At 49.7% G+C, this 17,547-nt stretch overlaps 1 protein-coding gene across 2 annotated transcripts in view; it reads left to right on the top strand.

The window, feature by feature from the left end:
* The first annotated feature begins 7,385 nt into the window (after positions 1–7,385).
* The window catches only part of LOC125984241 (retinoic acid-induced protein 1), a 33,238-nt gene continuing 23,076 nt past the window's right edge, over positions 7,386–17,547 (top strand). For both annotated transcript variants that reach the window (XM_049746230.2, XM_049746232.2), the window contains exon 1: positions 7,386–7,558. The gene's annotated coding sequence lies outside the window, so the exon portion shown is untranslated. The remainder of the gene's footprint in view (positions 7,559–17,547) is intronic.

A 17,547-nucleotide genomic window follows, 5' to 3' on the forward strand; every position in this document is an offset into this window, starting at 1 on the left:
TCACGGAACATAATCTAAACGTTTTTGGTCTTTGCGAGACCTGGTTAAAACCTAATGAACTGCTGCCACTTAACGAGGCCTCGCCCCCAAATTTTGTGAGCTCACATGTGGCACGTCCTCGAAAAAAGGGTGAGGGTGTCGCCCTCATCTCAAATTCTGAGCTTAGATTTAGGCCTCGCTCAATTCACGTATTTAAAACATTTGAAGTTCTCATTGTGCGATCCACTGCTTTACCGTCATTCTATCTTGCTGTTATTTACCGTCCACCCGGGGCTTACTCTGGCTTCCTGGATGAATTTTCAGAATTTGTGGCTGATCTAGTGACAATTGCAGATAATATAGTTATCATGGGTGATTTCAACATCCACATGAATTCACCGTCAGAACCACTGACTTCGGCATTTCAAACTTTAATCGATACGTTTGGTTTTACGCAAGCCGTACAGGCAGCAACGCATAAGAAAGGAAATACCTTAGATCTGGTATTATCCCGGGGATCAGCAACCTCAAATATAGCAGTACTGCCATACACTACTGTTCTGTCTGATCATTTCCTAATAAAATTTGAAATTTTAGTTCCTTGTCAAAGACAAGAGAGCAATCAGAATTATAGCAGCCGTAATTTTAACTCCATGACTGCAACTGCGCTATCTGAGTTACTGTCGCCGGCAACCGCCATGTTTCCCGCATACAGCGGCTCTATTGATAATCTTACAAATGAATTCAATGCGACATTATTAAAACCCATCGACTCTGTGGCACCGCTACGTCTGAAAACTCGCCGTAGATGGCCAACTCCGTGGTTCACAGATGAAACACGTACGCTTAAGCAATTATGTAGAAAGCATGAGCGCAGATGGCGTTTAACCAAACTTGAGGTTTCCATCAGGCATGGAAGGACAGCCTCCTGAAATATAAAGATGCGTTTATTTTAGCAAAAACTCGTTATTTTTCGCAAGTCATTAATCTCAATAAAAACAATCCTAAATACCTATTTGATACAGTGGCAAAGCTAACTCTGCGCCAGCCAATCCCCGATAGCTCCTTCCACTCAGCTGACGAGTTTATGAAATTTTTTGCTCAAAAGATTGAGTCCATTAGGGACGAGATCAAGAATACCATTCCAATCGCTCCGCCGGTTACTAGCGCTGGGGATCATGCAATAACCCTCTCAAATTTTAAAAGCGTGTCCCTTGAAATGCTTACAAAATTGGTTAGTGCGGCTAAACAAACAACATGTTTACTCGACCCGCTTCCAGCCAAACTACTTAAAGAATTACTTCCAATTTTAGGACCGTCCGTCTTAAATATAATCAATCTGTCTGTTTCCTCTGGGATAGTGCCAACAGCCTTTAAAACCGCTATTATTAAACCGCTACTTAAGTGAGCAAATCTTGACCCGGACTGTCTCAGTAATTATAGGCCAGTTTCAAACCTCCCATTCATAGCAAAACTTCTTGAAAAAGTAGTAGCGCAGCAGCTTATTGATTACATGGTCGCTAATAATCGATATGACTTTTTTCAGTCTGGTTTTAGAGCTAATCATTCCACAGAGACAGCACTTGCTAAAGTGACTAATGATCTCCTCGTAGCTATGGATTGAAATACGTCGACTGTATTGTTACTACTCGATCTTAGTGCTGCCTTTGACACTGTAGACTTCGATATTTTATTAGGGCGTCTTAAAAGTTGTGTTGGTATCTCAGGGTCAGCACTCAGCTGGTTCAAATCCTATCTATCAGACAGGACGCACCGAGTGGTCCATCGCAATACGTCCTCTGAGCTCTATAATGTTACGGTACTCGGACCAATTTTATTTAATATTTATATGATTCCGCTTGGGGACATAATACGTAAATATAATATTAGTTTTCAATGCTACGCGGATGACATCCAATTATATATGCCGTTATCGATGACAGATCCGCGGGACTGTTGTAATCTCGAGGCGTGTCTTGCGGAGATCAAGCAATGGGTGTCTCTCAACTTCCTTAACCCAGATAAAACTGAGATGTTGATAATTGGTCCTACTCGTTATCAACACTTATTTAAGGAAACCACTATAACTATAGATAACCGTACTATCACTCAGAGTGATACGGTAACTAATCTCAGGGTAATATTTGACCAAACGCTCTCCTTTCAAAAACACATTAAGAATATAACCAGGATTGCGTTTTTTCACCTTCGTAATATTGCTAAGATTCGTCCTATCCTCTCGACCGGGGATGCGGAAACTATTATACATGCGTTCGTCACGTCGCGCCTGGACTACTGTAATGTATTATTCTCTGGTCTTCCTAAGTCCAGTATCAAAAGTCTACAGTTAGTGCAAAATGCCGCTGCGAGGCTGCTCTCACGGTCAAAAAAATTTGATCACATTACCCCAATATTAGCCAAATTACATTGGCTCCCGGTCCATTTAAGATGTGACTTCAAGGTACATCTACTTACCTATAAATCACTGCATGGCTTAGCGCCTTCATATCTCGTCGACCTAGTCGTTCCTTATGTTCCGTCTCGTAACCTTTGTTCGCAAAACGCTAGTCTTTTAGTTACACCGAGGGCCAAAAAAATGTCTGCAGGGTCATTCTCTATTCGGGCTCCAGAGTTTTGGAATACCCTACCAATGGATATTAGAACTACTACCTCAGTAGAAACATTTAAGACACGTTTAAAGACACATTTCTATGAGATGGCCTTTAACTAACTTGTAGTGGCCGATTTGGCCAGAGTTTGTTTTGTTCTCTCTGCCCACCCCCTCCCTGGCTGGGGGAGGGGGTTAGGTGGCTCAAAAGCTGATAGCGGCTAGCTGGATTCTCGGGGACCAATTCAAGATGAAGAAACTGCAGCTCAACCTCCTTGAAGACACTGCCAGGACAATCGAGGGCACCTCCGACATCCATTTTTTCATTTGATTTTCTTATTATGTATTACTTGTGTCCTCTCTGCATCCATTACAACCTGGTGATCCTGAAAGGGGGATCCTTCCATCTGTGGTCCCTTCTCAAGGTTTCTCATTTTCCCCTGGCAGTGGTCTTTTGAGTTTTTCCTTGCCCTTTTGGGAGCTTAAGATCAGGGGATGCTTTGAGAATAATTGTCAATTTTGGCTATGTGAAGCCCTTTGAGACTGTTTGTGATTTAGGGCTATACAAATAAACTTGACTTGACTTGACTTGATCTGCACGAGCCCTGTCCACGACTGTTCCACTCAGCCCCACCGATCAGCCCACCATTACGCCCACACCCCGTTCTGCCCCGGAGCCCAGGCAGCTCATGGACATCCCAGAGCCCAGACTCAGCAACCTCGAGAGATTCGACGGTGATCCCAAGTACGTCCGAGCCTATTTGACAAACTGCTGCGTCTTGTTTGACCTCCAGCTCGTCACGTTCGCCATAGAACCAGCCAAGGTGGGTTTTGTACTCTCACCTTACGGGCGAGGCATGGCTGTGGGGAACGGCAGAATATGAGCGGCAGGGACCCGCCTGCTCGTCGTTCGACGCCTTCGCAGCTGAGATCCTGTGCGTGTTGGACTTGGGCTCAGCCTCGAAAGACGCCTCCGAGGAACTCATCACGCTGCACCAAGGCAGCAGATCCGTCGCCCAGTATTCCATCAAGTTCCAGACGGTGGCGCGTCGGAGCGACTGGAACACCCGGGCTCTCGTCGGCACCTTCCTCCACGGACTCGCGGAGTATATTAAGGATGAGATGGTGACCTACGAGCGCCCTCAGACCCTTTAAGATGCCATGGACCTGGCTGCACGGGTAGATCGGCGGATCCAGTCAAGACGACGCGAGAAGAGGAAGGCAACTCCGCCCCCCCCCCCCCCCTCGCCGTGACACCAGCCCGACACCTCGGGTGTCAGGGAGGGCACCTGTTACCCCGTCTGACCTGTCGTCCGCCAGGGACCCCGTCCGCGTAAGCCACCATGCCTTTACTACTCCTCCCACCCAGCCCAGCTGGCCAGAACCGATGGAGATGGGACGCACCTCTCTCCCGGCAAAGGAGCGTAGTAGACGCCTCAGAGATAGGCTTTGCCTATACTGCGGGGGTGAGGGTCACTGGGTGGCCTCTTGCCAAATGAGTGCTAAGAGCACCCGCCTAGCAGGGATCCGTTTGGGAGCGGTTGCCTGCGTCACCTGACTTCCAGCCAAGCCCCAATCAAGGAATTGCCAGCACCTGCTACAGCTTGTTAGGTCCCCTACTTAGCCTCTGTGTATTCTGCCAGTGGTTGTCAGTTCGTCTGCTTACCCTGCCCGTGTCACCACTGCCTTTTTGTCCCCTGAACGATCGCTGTTGCCAACTGCTTCCGCAAACTGACCGACCACACTTTGATTGCCACCTGCCTGACTACGACTACGCGCTGTGCTCTGCTGCTCAGCCACGCCAGCCAGACCGCAAGTCCAGCGTTCCACTTCCGCTTTTCCCCTTTTTTTTCAATCAAGGATCGTGCTGCACTTTGTCGCCCTGTCTCTGTTCCGTGACAGAATGCGGTCTTTGTTGTCCAATTCTTTCCCAAATGTGTTTTTTTTCTTTCCCCCCCCCCCCACCCATTATATCAAAATGTCTTTTACTACATGCTTTAAAATTTCTGATATGTATTTTATTAAACGTTATGTCACACAAACTCCCAACTTGCAAGAAGTCATTTAAAATGTTGATATTTAGGTGGGCGCTGCCCGCTGAAGAGCTTGACTGCTGCTGTCCGTGGTCCTGAACCAAAGCAGCTGCGTGTACTGTCAATATTCACCAGCAGAGAGCGCTTGTACATCATTGTTCCTTATGGAAACGGGGCATTAAAAAATTCTTAGCTAAAAAACGTCGCTAAGTGAGAGTACGTATTGTCCTGCTTCAAGCTTTTCCAAGTACAACCCACAACTGACGTTGATTATTTATTTGTGCGTTGTGCTGATTTCCTCATGTTTCTCAGCATGACTTTATTTCGTTTCCTGTGACGTCATACACGTCCTTTAACGATGGTAATCTCAGGCTAATCGTTATATTGCAATGATAATGAGAAGGAAGTAGCCTATTGCACTTTTGACCATCCGCGTTAATAAAAGAGAGCCTTTCCTGCCTGGTAACATCACTGTCCCCCTCGTCGCTATGGCAACAGCACCCCATCCCTCCCACCCACACATAGACCCCTCCCTTGCCTTCCATTGATCCGAGGTAGAGTGCGTGCGCGTGTGAGTTTAGTTTCTCCACGACCCTTACCCACGCACGCACGCAAGCGTGCATGTCCCCGGCCATCTCAAAGGCTACGTGGCCCTTCGGTGAACTTGGACGACGCCGACGCACATCAGTCAGTATACCTGCGCTGAATACAGAACGCGCCAATTAGCAGCCACGTGAAAAAGTAGCATGCATGAAAATTGTGATAGTAGAACACTTGTTCTCAAGCAAGCAAACTGACAAAAACATCAACAGCTAGTAAAATGTCAGCATGGTCTCTGGTATCTCAAGACGTTTGTGTATTTCCAAACTTGCACGACAGTTGAGAAGGTCAAAATTGGAGAAAACATGGCCCGTGCAGGTTCCAAGCGTTTTATGAGAATTCCCTTGACAATATTTCTTTAAGGAGAAGAAAACGTTTTGAAATGAGACCAGTTTGAAAGTCAATCAGCGTGACGTCACCAGTCATGTTGTCTTACGTCGTGGGCCCGTCCAGAGGCAAGATGAGATGAGATGAGGAGCGTTCAAAGGCATACTGCCTTCCCTCGCGGCCCGACCGCATCAACCTCGCTTGGTTCGTGTCAGAGCTGCCTGCCGGCAATTTTTGCATCAAAACAAACGCGTCCCACTGAGGCAAACCGAGCGCTCACGTCACGCATCTCATCTCCATGTTGGTGATTTCAGATTTGGCATAAACTCACTATTTATTGCTCCTTTCTTTTATTTTGAATCTCTTGTACTAGGCCTGATGTGAGTGCGCCGTGCAACACGGCGGCAATAAACGTGCCAGCGGGAGCGGGCGGGAACGGGCGGGCTCCGTGTCTCAGCTCATGAATTATTCACGGACGGCGCACTATTTCGCAGCCGCAGCTAAAATTAGGAAGCGCCGCATTTTGTCTATAATTAGCAGGCAGATGGAAAGCGGTCGTTTGAGGAAGAGAAGCGCATGGGGGGTGGGGGGTGATGTGATTGCGCGAGACATGACCTCTGGCGCGCGTCTTCAAGGTCGGACGAGGGCGCCTCTGTCAAGAGCGCCTGGGAGGGAAATTAAACGCCAAATCAATTGCCCCCCCCCCCCCAACCCGTGCGCATGCGCGTCATCTTGGCTGCCAAATGCGCACTTGCGAAGCGACTGAAAGCAGGTGTACGTACTGGCCGTCAGTGCGCATGCGTTCATGCCATCATTATTTTCATTATTATAAAAGCCTGGCTGTTCAGCTGTCAGTCAAGCAGGAGCAGGTTGAATGGGAGGAGAATCAATGCCTCCTCCTCTTCCTCCTCCTCGTTTATTTTCATTCACAGCACAATCGCCTATCGCCTTCATGCAAAAGCCGCCTCAGTCGCTCACATCATATCGAGCGGCGCTATGCAAAATGTGGCCTGCGTGGCGTCTGTTTTTAAAATAGCGTGAAGACACTTTTTCTGGGAAGATATTGATTGGAATTTGCTGTCACTCTTTTTTGTGCTCAGGCCAAAGCAATATAAGTAGAATGTTGCAGGTGGTCTCACAACTCCTCCCTCCAGCGTCTCGCTCGAAGAAAAAGACAGATAAAATCCAGATTACTACTCGAATAAAGATGCAGGTGACGTGCAGGGCTCGTTTATAGAAATCTTCGGTGTTGCGTCACATGTAATGCTTTATTTGATGCTTAATTGACCTTCTTAAAGGTAATTTATTTGGCAAGTTAATTTGGAAAACTTACTAATAAAGTTGATTTGAAAATCAAAATGACATTGCTCATCTTTCGCTCTCTCTGCATGCAGGCAAGTGTCCAAAAGGGTCCCAGCTGACAAGCTCCCCCCGGCCGCCGCTGCCTCCTCCTCCCTGAACACCTAGAGTGCCCCCCCCCCCCCCCCCCCAATCTCCCTCCCACCACTCTCACCCCTCATACCTCCTCCGAGCTAATTCCATTATACATTCCCGACTGGAAGGAAGAGGAGCTGTCTTCTAATTGCTTTCTTATCCCCCTGAGTCCCCATCACTCTCCCCGACCACCACAGTTTGCACCCCCAGCCCCTCTCCCACTCCTTCCGTTCAGCCCGCCCTCACGCCCTGAGAGCGAGAGCGAGAGCGAGAGGGAGAGAGAGGGCGAGAGAGAGAGAGAGAGAGAGAGAGAGAGAGAGAGAGAGAGAGAGAGAGAGAGAGAGAGAGAGAGAGAGAGAGAGAGAGAGAGAGAGAGAGCTGGCGTTGGCGAGTGAGGCTGCTGTCGCCGCTTGCGAGCGCAGTTGCCATTTGCAGCCTCGGCAGTGGAAGGCGAAGGGAGCCTCGCTCGGCCGCTCAACGCTCGGCTCAGCTAACCGCAGCCTCGCTAGAGGACGAGCGGACACGGAAGGACGCGCACCGCCTCCCTGCACCCGCGAGAACGGCTCGCCGCTAACAGGTACTGCACACTCTTCTTCCTCCTTCTTCTTGTTCCTCATCGTCAGCTTGTGGACCACACAGGTGGAAGGAATCTCGTGTCCGTTCGTGCGTGCGTGCGTGCGTATTCGAGGACAGCCGGGCTCCGTCACGTCACGACACGTCACTGCTGCCTTCACTCCTTCCTTCAACTTTTGCCTTTCAGACCCCTCCGAGCCAAAATAACAAATTTCTCGGAGCACGCTGTTTACGTTTCCTATTGCGTAAGAGGACACGCTCGCACGCACGCGCACGAATGCAAACACACACATCTGAATGCGAGGAAGATGAAGTTGCCCCTGTGACTTGTCTGTTCCTGTGACCAGAATTTTTTGTTTTTGAGGTTCAACATCTCTGGAAACGCATATTTTCTGTCAACTGCATTTTTTGGGGTCATGCTGTGTTATGGATGCCCATTAGTTCTGTAGTGTGTGTACGTGTGTGTGTGGCGCGCGCGCGCGTGGCTTCAGTTGTGCCGTTAAATGGAAGACTGCAGTGTCACCGCTGACTTAAACGGATGCTACCGACATCCTCGCTCACCCTGAGGACATTGAGAGAGGGAGGGCTGCGTGTGTGTGCGTGCGCGTGTGTGTGCGCGCGCGTGTGTGTGCGCACGCTTGATGACAATGCGAGGCTTCAAGTGTGATGGCGCACGAGAGGCTGAGGAAGAGGTGAAGGGGAGACGAATATATGAATGGCAGATGAGACAAACATTGCCGTCAAGCATCTCAATGGCACTTGTGCTGCTGATGTTTTTCCATTTTTAGTGCTGACTCGACGCTTCTTTCTTTTGTGCACGCGTGAAGATTCTCTCCGAAGTTTTTCTTTTGGTCCCTCTTGTGTCTAAAAGTGGCTTTCCCGCATGATGCAACGCGATGAAAGCGAGCTGCATGATTAGCATGGAAATGCTCGGACGAGGGGAGCAGCTCTGCTTTTTGCCACTTGATGATTTCAGTCACATCTTGCGCCGCGAGGGTGGGGGCAAAAAATGTTTTCAGCACGGGACAGCTTTTCCCATTGCCGCGTGTGTGCGCATGCGTGTGTGTGTAATGATCAGTAAAGGGCACCCAAAATTGGCATTTGCCGGCCGCGCTTCCCTTGTTTAACTTTCCTCACCTTCCCGTCACAGAAAGGAGAGGCGCTGAATAATTACCAAAGCCTCGCCATCATCCATCTTCCTTTTTCACCCGCTATCCGTGATTGCTCTCAATTAAGTGTCGTCTTGACTTTTTTTTTTTTTCTAACTATAGATCCCTGCAGTTTGTTCATTTACACAAATATCAGCCCAGAGCAGCTTCGCCTGTCTTCTAATCGGGGCACTATTAAAAGAAAAAAAAGTTTTGTAGCCACCAAGCTCCTCGCCGTCTGCCCGTCCGCCCGCGTCTTCAAACACCTGCTGACGTGACGCAACACAAGCGGTAACATGAGGAGCAGACAGAACGAAGGAACACGACAGCAACAAACAGTCTGAGACAAGAAAAACGTTGTTGCAAAACGGGCCTTACTCTTCTTGCATCAAAAAAAGAAAAACATGTCGCATCTCCAAAAAGATGCTCTCAAAATAGTAGATTTCTTGCTGTACCCTTGACACTGGACTTTGGAGACCAAAAATGACTCGGCTGAGGTCTTTTCATGTTAACTGACCTTGAGGGACAGTAACGGACGCCTACCAAAGCTTGACAGGCCGATCGCCCCCCTCCCTCCGTGTTGTTTGCTCGGATGTGCCAAATGTCGCGCTTCCTTTTGAAGCATATGAGCGCCATCCCATATTCGGCGACGCTGTTACTAGGCTGTGTGCTTGCAGCACGTGTGTGTGCCCGCCCGCGCGGAAGCGTGCGTGCGCGCAAACGTTGCGCTCCACTGCCTCCGTGCAAGCGACGCAAAGTCAGCTCGCCGCCGCCTGCAAATTAGCTTTCATAGCAACCGCGCCGCGCAGCCGAGGGAAGGGACGGGAAGCAAAGTGGGCGCGGGCCAGATGCCAACTTGTGCCAGCGTGGGCACGCCGACATTCCGACGTGCTTCAACAATGGGTCAGCGTGCTGGTCACGTCAGGTGGTCTGGGTGTTGCCAGACAAGGTCAAAAAGCCGAATGGAGCATTTGAATTTAGACATTTTAAATTGATGTGGCAGGCCTCATCTGGCCCCCAGTCCTTCAGTTTTGTGCCTGCATTTCTGACTTTTGCTTTATTTTTGCTTGGCTGACCTATATTAGCATGCCCCCCCCAACACACACACACAGAGTACAAAGCCAGGCGTGCATCTCATGCTGAGTGGGTTCTGAATTAAGCAAAGCCTTTGCGGCGCAGGAAGCAAAAACACAAACAAGCAGCGGCGGCAAAGGCGTTGGAGAGGGCCTCCGTGTTGGCTGGCGCTCTGGAGCGTGCGCCACTTTCACACAGCTGTCGCGACGCGGCTAATTGCTACTCTTCTCGTGCCTGGAAAACAAGGCGGAGGTGCTAATGACCTGTCTGATGTCTATCGGCCTACCGAGCTCCTCAGAGTGTCCTGCCAGCATGGGAACACACGCAAGTGCTCACCTGAGGCTCAGAAAGGAGAAGCATTATTTCTTAATCCAATTCCAATTTGATCTCGTCAATTACGGAGCTGCAGGGCGAGTCGATGCTTTCATGTTTGTGGGTTGGGGAGGGCGGGGGGTGCGTAAGCGTTGACGGCAGAAAGCAAACTTTTTTTTTTCCTTTTCTGCAAGGCGCGGTTGTGCAAACTGTGGCCCGGGGCATTGACTTGCTCAACTTCGAAGCGTCGGCTCACATTTTGCTTTTTGGATCGGCTGTCATTTGACTTCCCTGTGAAGTCGCTGCCGTCTGCCGACTGCCTTTCACTTGGTGTCCCTCACACCCAGACCGACAAGTAGCCAGACTTTTTTTAGGGATTTGAGATTTGAACTCGATTCACTTCACAGCTTGCAGCGCTTAAGCAGAAAGATATTTACTGATATGAACGCAGATTAGTTGTGAAACTCGTCTTCATTTGTGTCTATATGCTGACGTTATACTGCTCCTCGTGGCCAAAGCGTGCACAGCAGAAGGAGCGGATTCTTGCAACCTGCATGTTGACGCTTTCCAATTTGTTCCCGCTTGCGCATTGCAGGTCAAGTTGTAGCAATTCCTCCTTACCGTGCAATCTCCATTTTCCATGCGGACGCACTCTTCGCCCACGTATGTTTGCTAATCCGTGACAACTAAAGTGCATGCACACGTGCGCGTGCGCGCATCCACTCGGAGGCGACTCATGCATAATCATCGGGTCTCACCTGCAGCCAGGAGCTACGCGGCAATGCATACCAACTAGATGGCTGAGGAAGGGAGAGATGGATGGATGGATGGATGGATGGATGGATGGATGGATGGATGGATGGATGGATGGATGGATGGATGGATGGATGGATGGATGGATGGATGGATGGATGGATGGATGGATGGATGGATGGATGGATGGATGGATGGATGGATGGATGGATGGAGAGAGGAGGGGGAGGAGGAGTAGGTGGGGCTGACGAGGTTTTGGAACGTCAGGAAGATCAGTAATGAGATCTCTGCGAGTCAAGCATCATGTGAAAGAAAATTCCAAGCTCGGCCTCGGGTTAGCGCTGCCTTCCAGAACACTGGGATCTTTCATACCTCACCTCATCTAGCGCCTCTAAACGATCACCAATTCATGGCTTCTTTTTGTTTTTTACTTGGAGCACTCAGCAGCAAAACGCAAAGCCATCGATGTTGACCCAGTGCAGCTGTTAGCATGTTAGCTTGTGTATGCGCATGAGTCACCAGCTTTGAAACAGCCGAGCAGTCATCAAACCCTGTGTGAGCTAGTCCGTGCCCACCTATCATCTCCACTTTGCTCCTCTTCTTTTTGTCTTGGGCACCTCATCCCGGCATCCATCCCATGCTGCGTCCCTCCCCCACTTGCCCCATCTTCAACCCACATCTGTTCGTTTCCCCCGTTTTTGCATCCCTTGCACTTCATTAGTGGCTCTGGTCTTCTTTTTTTTAATGGCGTATCTCCCCGCTCTGGCTCGCATGAAGGATGACACACGATGGCGAATTCCCGTCTCATTCAAACGCTCCTATCCTCATGCATTGATTCACATGCGTGCGCTCACAAACACACACACACACACACACACACACACACAAACACACACACACACACTTCCTCCGCTCCTCCAATATTCAACATGCATGATGTCATCGGCAAGGTTAACAGCTGAGTGAGGCGCTAATGGTGCAAGAATGCTTCGGCTTGTGGGTAATGCTGTGAGGTTCTTTTTTCTTGTTAGTGTGAAGCTTAGGAACAACTTAACCAGTTCGCAAAATGCCATAGATGGGCATGTAATGTAAATGTAAATGTAATGAATTACATTTATGTGATGGTGTTATGAAGCTTTGAACACACGATGAAAGACAGTGAACAAGCATATATTCTTTATCCTCACTTTTCGCACTTTTAGTACACAAGTCATGAATGAATGTTTTTAGCATTGTGTTGAATAATGCGATATTTGATTGATGTGCCGGGCAGCCATGCCTGTTTGTGTCTGTCTGTCTGTCTGTCTGTCTGTCTGTCTGTCTGTCTGTCTGTCTGTCTGTCTGTCTGTCTGTCTGTCTGTCTGTCCTGGCACGGCGTGAAAGGTATAACAAGAAAATCACCTTCCCTCCCTCCCTCGTCTTGTCACTCGCCTTGGCGAGACGCCTCTTTTGCGTCCTCTCCCTCTATTTTTATCGTCTTCGCATTCATGCAACACACACACACACACACACACACACACACACACACACATTCTGTCTGTCTGTCTGTCCTTGGGTGTCTGCAGCCAGCTGTGTCTTCGGGCCATTAGTGACCCCCCACCCCCCTTCCTCCTTACATCCATTTTCCCCATCACCGATTTCTCCGGCAGACTCCTCCCTCCTCACACATCCTCCTCCATCCCTCCTGTGACCACTGGGCCTTCATTGTCACAGCAAAACAGTTTCGGGTTCGCCGTTCTGTCACGCCACTGCACCAAACGCCGACACTCGTGGCGGAGACAAGCACACGCGCACGCACACACTCACGTCTACGCACGCCAAGTGTTTGTATCGCAACATGCTGTTAATCCCAAAAGAGCAGAAAGCCCAGTCAGCAAGCTGAGCCTCTCCTCGGTCTTGCTGCGGCCGACCTCCTCCTGCACCGTAAGCCTTTTGCAGCTTGCTCTCATTATGCAAAAGCAATTTGCGCCGTGCGACACGCACCTTCCACAGAGTCACTCATCATAATAAAAGCGCGATTGGTTCTTCTTCCCGGTGGCATGTTGATGCAAAGCAGGAAGACTTTTTTTTTTTACCTTCACGGGCGGGCACTGAGAGGCAAGAGCACCAGCGTGTGAGTATGCGTAGCACAAAGTCTGCCTGAGCTACTTGTTGTTGTTCTTCTTGTCAAAAATGCCAAAATGTGGCTCAGTCAGTCAGGATGTCAGGCAGGGTGTGAGATCAAATGTGAGTGCATGAAATCCTAAAACATCTCAGATCCTGCTAGAGGAGCCCATGCAGAGAATGCCCAAGAACCCATCGAGCTCTTCACCAAAAGAATAATCTTGTGATTCAGGATGGAAGCTACCTAAGGTCAATCACAATAGGAAGGTGCTGAGCTAAAAGTAAGAGCAGCTCAAGATGGCATCTCAAGTGGACTGAGAGCCATGCTGAGAAGACAAGTAGCATTCAAACAGGCCAAATTCTGCCAGAATAAGAAATGAACACATTCCTGAGAAAATCCACCACAATTGTCGGGAAGTAAACCATGAACGTCTCAATCACTGACTGCCCCAAAAACCATTACCTCATTCCCATTACATCACCTGCAATCGTCTTTGTCACTCCCCCACCCGCCCGCTCCACTTGCTTCTGTGCATTACGCATCCTACCGCCACCCCCCCCTGAACCTCACCCCCTCCCTTTCCAACCACTCTATTGATTAAGCCATTCAGTGTAAGCCTGTAATTTAACTGTACGCCGCTGTTGCACTTGAATATGCAAATGAAGGGGGCAGTTCCGGTGTCGCTGTTGCCATGGAAACCTTTCAGCAAACATACACACATAGGGAGGACGTGCTCACTCACTTGCTCTTTCACACACGTCAGCGTCTCTTTGGTGTGCGTGTGTGTGCGAGTGTGTGCGCATGTGTGCGCATGTGTGTGTGTGTGTGTGTGTGCGTGTGCGTGTGCGTGTGTGTGTGTGTGTGTGTGTGTGTGTGTGTGTGTGTGTGTGTGTGTGTGTGTGTGTAAAACTGACTGAAAGAGGCAAGGACTGAAATGACCTCGCAGTGCCCTTGGGTGAATGTGTGTGTGGAGGGGGAGAAAATACACTATGCGTCCACCGCCTTCAAAGACTCCCTCATCGCACACACACATACAGGTGCACACACACAAACGCACAGACACTCACACACACACATGCACACACACACACACATGCACACACACACACACACACACGCACACACGCACACGCACACACGCACACGCAAACACGCACACGCACACACACACACACACACACACACACACACACACACACACACACACACACACACACACACACACACACACACAGTCTCTACCTCTTCTCCCCGCTCTCTCTCTCTCTCTCTCTCTCTCTCTCGCTCTCTCTCTCTCTCTCTCTCTCTCTCTCTCTCTCTCTCTCTCTCTCTCTCTCTCTCTCTCTCTCGTCCCCCCTCCGTCCATGTTTCTGCCGCCCTCTAATCACACTGACAGGAGAACAGCACTCTGCCACCATGCGTGCACGCAAACGCACACAGAATACAAGCACATGCAGAATTCATACGCTCTGCAAGTTTTCTTCCTTCTTTGGCACTCGCCCGCACACACATCTTCCCTCCACTTTACTGTGGCTCATCAACACGAGCATCACCACTCTCTCGCCGGATGCTACTTAGGGGACATTTTTAGGTCAGGGGGATGTCACACCGTGTGTGTGTGTGTGTGTGTGTGTGTGTGTGTGTGTGTGTGTGTGTGTGTGTGTGTGTGTGTGAGTGCGTGTGTGTGTGCGTGCGTGTGTGTGCGTGTGTGCGTGTGTGTGTGTGTGCGCGCGCGCGCGCGCGCGCGTTTGTTATTTGTGATGCCAGTTTTTGGGTTTGTAGAAGCATTTTGACCTTCAGAAGGCTTCTAAACTGTCCAATTTCCACTCATGAATTTATGAAATACCCAATGAAGTGAAAACTGATTTGAAAATTAATGATGCATGTTTGGTACTAATTGTTGACAAGCCGGATGTAGGACGGCCAAGTAACTTGAAAGTGTGTTTTTACATTTCATGGCAATGTGCTTTTAGCTAGCTAGCCAGTCAAGAGACTTCATACGCCAGGGGGCGCCATTGCCACCATCAACAATGCCACTTGTGTGCAATTGAGGTGGGATTCTCCCTCGCTGTCTTTGAAGGCCTCGGTGCGTGAACTCGTGCAGAAATGTTAGCGCATAAGAGCAATAGTCAGAGCTTGTCAGTACGCATGGCACGGCGGCAGGCCTCTTTCTGGTGGCGGCCAGATGATTGGGCTGATTTTGCCAAGGACGTGAGGGGAAATCACAAGGCCGCCTCCAGGCACAGGTGCTTATCGCCTTTGCACGCTCGCACGCACGTGCGCCGACTCTGCTCTGTCAACACAAAGTTTGCCACAGCGCCAGATGCACCCACTCACACAACACACACACACACTCAAACACAAATTCAGGTTGGCTCTCATCAGAGCAAACAGTGAGCTTTAAAAAAAAAAGAAATCCATCAGATTGGTGGCTTGCAGGTGCAGCTCACCATTTGACGATGCGGAGGTGACCTCCGCTGATTGCCGTTGCAGAAGTTGGAGCACTTGGTCGTTCCATCACACGTGGCCTGGAAAGAGGGCCAAAAATTCCACGGCTGTTCTCCAAGCTCGGCTCTTGTCCTTGTTTTCCGCCTCCACGTCGTCTTCCGTGATGCTCACTCACACCCTCCTCCACCTTGACTTTTCTTCTTGAGAGGGAGGAAGGAGTGTTCTGGACAGATGCATTGATAAGCTCTGTCGACTCCACAGCATTCTTGCTGCATATCTATTCACCTCGTTCTCTCTCTTTCACACTCATCCCTCTTTTCCATTTCAGGACTAATGCATCCATATACTAGAAATGTCACTTCAGCATGGCAAGCTATTAGACGCTTAGCCTGAGCAGCTGACAGCTCCCCCACCTCTCCCTCCTTCTCTCTCTCGGCAGAGACAGACAGATTGGCTGAAGCTTCTGCAGTCATTCAGAACAGGTATTTTACAAAAAAAAAAAAAAAGAGAGTGACACAGACACTGACGAAGCAAAGGACTCTCTCACCATTGAGAAGCTTGATGCCATCTCACATTTATCACGCCGGGCCTTGCTTTAGCACAGGCTGGCTTACGGTAAATCCTCCAAATCGAGGTCTCTGCTCTCAATTAGTCGCCGTATTGTCCACTTGAAGGAATAAATGCCTCTCCCTCGGGAAATAAAAACACGCAGGATGCTGGAGTCTGGCCCAGCTGCCTCTGAGCTAGAGGTGAGGTACACCCCGGACTGGTCGCCACCCATTTAAGGGTGCAAAAAGACACCAATCAGCAGTCTGCTCAACCGTCACACCAACGTCCCAAAAATAAAAATCTCTGCTTTGAATAAACACCAGGCACTTTCGTTTTGGGCTTAAGAAACATGCCTAGCAATTATAATGTGCTAATTTCTGCACGTGATGGCATCTTTGTACCTGTAGTTACCCTTTGCGGTGTGTGGGGGTAGCAGTGGGGCAGTTAGGCACTTAATTATATTACTTAATTCTATGATTATCCGTCACCGCAGCCAGGTACGAAGACACGTAAATAGCACGAGGGAGAGGCATAGATGCAGAGCTCTATCTACAAAGAGAAAGCCAGCAAGAGCGGCACGAAGCGGGGGATTAGAGGCTGCCTTCGTCTGCATGAAATCCCTTCCCTCCCTCGAGCGCCCTATAAAGCAAAGACAGCAATTGGCCACATTATACAAAGAGGCAAATGTGTGCGTGTGTGGAGACACTGTGTGGACACACTGTGTGGAGATGTGCCAATCAGTATGTGTATGTGTGTGTGTGTGTGTGTGTGTGTGTGTGTGTGCGTGTGTGTGTGTGTGTGTGTGTGTGTGTGTGTGTGCGTGCGTGTGTGTGTGTGTGTGTGTGTGTGTGTGTGTGCGTGTGTGTGTCCGTGTGTGTGTGTGTGTGTGCGTGCGTGTGTGTGTCCGTGTGCGTGAGCCAAATCTCCTTGCACTCTATTCTAATTTCGGACGGTGCTCTGCGTGAATGCCGCCCGAGATGTGACATCACCGTTGATCAACACAGCAAGCTTCTCTCTCCCTCCTTGTTTACGAATTGGAGGAGAGGTGTGTGTGTGGAGGGGGGGGGGGGGAGGTAGTGATGGAGGGGAAGAGGGGAGGGGCTGTGGGAAGAAGTGACATTGGCCTTGAAACCTGCTATTGTCTTGCCTCCAGGACTGCCAGGCTGCGGCTCCGTCAGAGAGCCGGTGAGCGCGAGAGCATGACAGAGAGAGGGCGAGATGGTTTCCATGGTTACTTCCCGGGAGATGCGTGCGCTCTTGTTTATCTCTTGGCCGAGGGAGCGAGCGTGTGCGTGGCAGGCCTTCTTGCTGAGCAGATGTGTGTGCATGCGTGCACGTGCGTGTGCGTGTGTGTGTGCGTGCGTGCGAGTGTGCGTGTGTGTGTTTTGATGACTTCATGCACCAAAACAGCAGAGCTCATAAAGTGATGCCTCTGACCGCTTTCTTTGTAAACAAACCTAAACAAATCCCATCTTACTTCCACTCGAGCCAACGGGAGTGGCGTGACACTGATGATGTCATCGGTTCAGAGTTACCTCTGGCACAGCATAACAGCTAAATCCCGCTTCACCATGTTTGCTAAATAGTAGGATTTCCTTAGACTCG

The sequence above is a fragment of the Syngnathus scovelli genome, chromosome 16 (assembly GCF_024217435.2).
Source record: "Syngnathus scovelli strain Florida chromosome 16, RoL_Ssco_1.2, whole genome shotgun sequence".
NCBI classification, from domain to species: Eukaryota; Metazoa; Chordata; class Actinopteri; order Syngnathiformes; family Syngnathidae; genus Syngnathus; species Syngnathus scovelli.